Source organism: Austrofundulus limnaeus, unplaced genomic scaffold (assembly GCF_001266775.1).
Source record: "Austrofundulus limnaeus strain Quisiro unplaced genomic scaffold, Austrofundulus_limnaeus-1.0 Scaffold265, whole genome shotgun sequence".
NCBI classification, from domain to species: domain Eukaryota; kingdom Metazoa; phylum Chordata; class Actinopteri; order Cyprinodontiformes; family Rivulidae; genus Austrofundulus; species Austrofundulus limnaeus.
The window spans coordinates 414,360-418,837 of NW_013952667.1; positions in this window are offsets into that span (position 1 = coordinate 414,360).

Genomic DNA, 4,478 nt, shown 5'->3' on the forward strand with positions numbered 1-4,478 from the left:
GAGAGAGAGAGAGAGAGAGAGAGAGAGAGAGAGAGAGAGAGAGAGATGGGCAACATGTTTCTAATCAGGCAATGAAAACAGAGCCAAATGTGTTGGCATTTATTGTTTCCCAGCTGATGCACAGATTATTTTTAACTCTGGGATCCTTTCTAACTTTACACAATTCTGAGAACAATTTGGGCCACAATAACAACATTTTCTCTACTAACAACGATTTTGTTCAAGTTGAAGAATACTTTTAGGCAAGTTGATACAAGCACTAAAGGCTTTGTGAAAATATTTTCTGCTGTAGTTTTAATGTTATTTAAAAAAAACTGATAAGATGTTTTGAAGTAAAAATATACGGAAAGATAATAAACAAATAATATCTTACCTGCTGTGCATAAAACAAATTTAGTTTGGAGAACTAGAAATTAAATTTCACCTGACTGAAAAGTTATGTAAGACAAAGACCTAAGTGAAATATTGTCTTTTAAACCAACTTCAGTCTTGGAAAGGTATTAGTGATTCATCAATACATCAGAGCAATAAACTTGTTTGTTCCTGTTGTATTGCAATAAACAACAAATAAACAAAACAATGTTTGCATTAACTGATTAACTGCAAGGGCACTTTTGATATAAGCCGTGAGCTCTTCAATCCATGCAGAAATAAACTTTATTTCTCAGAACTGAGCACGTTCCAAGAGCTATACAGCTAGTAAAATGTTAATCCTTCACAATCTTTGTACAGAGCCCCATTGAAAGATTTAAAGTCTCCCTCAAAGTCAAGTCAAAGTTTTCTTTATGCGTTTGTAATCTGTCAGGAATGAAAAGACATTAACAGAAACTACAGAAGAATACACAGAGCCATAAAAAGAAGTAGCAAACATTATAGACCACAGAGAAAACAGCAGTAACTGATGCAATAATAAAACAAAACAAAACAAAACAGAAAAACTGGATGAAATATTATAATGTTTAAAGTGGAAAGCGAAAATATCAGACACAACAACAAACTCCTCACAGAAAAGTCTTGATCTCAGCCTCATTTTCAGGATTGTCATAAGACATATCATACATATCATAATACTGCTGGAATAAATGGTGTGGTTTTATAATTGTTGTAAATGTATAATTGTACATTTATAAAACTTCACATCAGTTATTCCAGCATATTATATGTATTATGATGATCCTGAAAGGAAGTGTTCTAGGCTGCACAGGAAGAGCTACACGTATAGCTTCTGCTGCTAAAGCTATTTTAGCTGTGAAAATATTCCAAAATGTAAACATTTTGATTATATTTTATATGTATTTTTTGTATGTGAGTTTGTTTTTGTTTTTAAATTAAATGAATAAAAGGAGAAAATCAAATAAAAAACACTCCACCACCACCAATTTAGAGAAACATAGTTTCGGTCTGACTGAGACTGACAGGCTAACAGCAGGTTGGAGCCAAGACAAAAATGGATTTTTGTAATAAAAAAATTAAAAGCCTAAAAATATGAACGTTTATTAAGACGTTGTGTAGGAATGTGTAAGAATTTGTGTAGGATTTGTGTTGGCTCTGGAAGGAGTCGGCGTTAAGTTGCGTTCAGGAACACACAATTCCCAAATGTAACGGTAGACCTACTAATCCTCATACTCTTGAATTGCAAACATGTTTGTGCGCTGACTTCAGCACAGAGGTCAAAGAAAGTTCAGACTCGAAGCAACTTGTGATTTTTGACTTATTTATACCAGATGGATGCACAATAACAAGTCAACCTGCATATTTCTGACAAACATCAGACTTAGAGCTCAGAGCCAGCTGATCAGTCCTCAAAACCCCTAAATGTCAACTTTACCCACAGATCAGTAACTCAGTTTAAAAACAGACCAAACTTCATCCTGCAAAAACAAATTTGTGTCCGATGTTCTTCACAGAGAAGCTCACGCCCTAACAAGTTGGAACAAAAATACATTTTGAGTGTGCAGAGACTTCTTAATCCAGTTTGTGGATCTTTAAAAAAAAACATGTTACAAATAGTGGCAAAACAGATTAGAAATCCTAGCCTTGATTTTTGTGGTGCTCAGAGTTAAATCATTAAACTTCAACAGCAAGAAGTTCCTGGGGCGAGGATTTGTTTGGGTGGTGAATGAATTTCTGAATTCAAGAAAAAGAAAAGCTACTCTCTGGTGACTCTTTGCAGCATTTAGAGGGTAATGAACACCATGTGCTGGTTGGTGCTGCTGTGGCTTCAGGCTGAGAGCGATCAGACTGCAGGAGCTGGGAGACTGGAAGTCGTCCACCTCGCTGAACCACAGGGAGTTCAGTCGTGTTAAAGTGAGGTCAGAACCGCTCGAACGTTAAAGAAAACACAGCTTTTACTTTTAATTTGTCTGCAGAAAAAGTGGAACAGATGCCAAGTACTTAACAAAGCACAAATATTCTGCTCATTGATTRCAAATTTATATATTTTGCTATTTATATTTATATGAAGGAAATTACAGACTGTTTGTTGTATGAATACAGATTTTAATTAGCTTCCTGATTGGTTAGCTCTGCTAAATACTGTAAAGTTGGTTGTGTTGAAAGGTTTTCTCACCCTGTGATTGTTTATAACATTGTAAAAATCACATTCATTTTGATGAGGAAATATCTAATTTTTACCTTCTGAAGAAAATGTTCCTGCATGTCAAATTATTTCAAGGGTCCTTAAATTTGAATGTGGACTTCCAATTAAACCACAGCTCTGTGCTTCCGGCCAATATGATAAAACAAGATAAATATTAATTAATAAAAATATGAAGTTCATTTTGAAATTCATATTTCAGGCTCGTAGTACTAAAGTCCTGCCACTAGTGGACGCTGTTTAGCTTTCATCCATAACATTTGTTACAATCCAAGGTGCTTTCACAGCCAGGTGAGATTAAAATGTGCTGGTTTGCCTTGTTTCAGTTAAATTCAATTTATTATCATTTTCCACAAACACTCCTTTGTAGTTTTGTTTTGTTTCTGTGCAAAGCACAAAAAGAGTATTTCAAAACATTTGACTCTCTTTATGTCTGTGTTTCAAAGTGCATTTTTTTTCTTTCATTGTTAAATTTTTTTCTGGTTTATCTCCACGTTATTTTCTTCAGCTTGTCTGCATTTGTCCAGAAGATGGAACTGTCGAGTTTCACTTTGAGCTGTTGACTCACTTCACTTCTCATCCCAACACTGACACTTTCTGCTGGCCTGAACCTCCAGCTGYCGAAGCTTTCTGCAGTAAATTCCTGTTGTGACATTTTGTTGGCAGTGGATCACTCTTCTGATTGTTTGCAGATATTTTTCTTTTTATCAAAGAATACCTCTTGTCAGAAAAAAAAAGATTCCCCTTCTTGTCTGGAGGAGCAATGTTTGGACATCATTTTGGTGACAAAATACAAATTGCTTCAATGTTTTAGGGAAGAAGAAGAAAGATGAGAGGAGCAGAGTCCTGGTTCTCAAGGGACATTATTCTGCATGTTTTCTTTGGCACAATTAGAATGACATAAGACCTGCTCTTCAGCATCTAAATCATGCAGGATAGTGACCCTTGAGGACCAGAACAGGACACCTCTGTGTTAGAAGGTGAAGAAATGATCAATCTGATCATTTTTGCTGCAGATTGTACAACTATTGTAAACACGTTTAATTTAACAGTAACTAACAGGGGTTTAAAGAAGGTTTTAAGTACAAAACTGTGCTCAGACTGAATAACTGCTGCATTATTTGGAGACCAGTGATTATAAATGACATAGTGATTATATTTTAATAAAGTCAGAAGATAATGGATATGCTCAGTTCTTTGACAGGCTTTTTTATGGAGCTGCCGCTGCTTTGTGTTAAGCGACAGCTTCCCCTGAAGACGAATGCCATTACTGAGAAGAAAAATGGAAGACAACATTTTTATTGAACGTAGTCAACATGTCAATCAGCTGCAGTCCACCAGGGAAACATCAGTAAGACAGGCTGCACTCTGAGAACAGACCTTTTGCTTTTCACCTTTTTTTTTGGGTCCAAGGTCACCTATGTGTTATAAGCTGTTTTCATGTTTGTGAACTTCTTAACTGATATTGACAGTTTACAGAAATCAAAAGGTAATCTGTGGTCAGCACATCCAAATTTGAACATTTATTCATATTTTCAAGACACTTTTTTTTAGCTCAAGGTCAATGGCTCTTTGCAATTTGTGGTTGCAAACAATATTTTAAAATAATCATTTCAATTAGTTTCCTAATGGATGTTATCACTAACACATGTTGAATGGAATAAATAAATTGATCTAAAACAGAATGTGCGTATAAAAGTCGATGACCTATTAAAAAACGTGCCAACTTGAGTTAGATAAACATTTTAAATGAGTGAGTGAATGGATGAACACAACAGGTTCCATCCAGGCAGCTCTGTGCGGCTCCTCTGCCTCTGCGTCAGGACGTCTCCATCTGTGTCCAGTGCGCGGATTAGACGCTTATTATCCTCTTAGCTCTAAA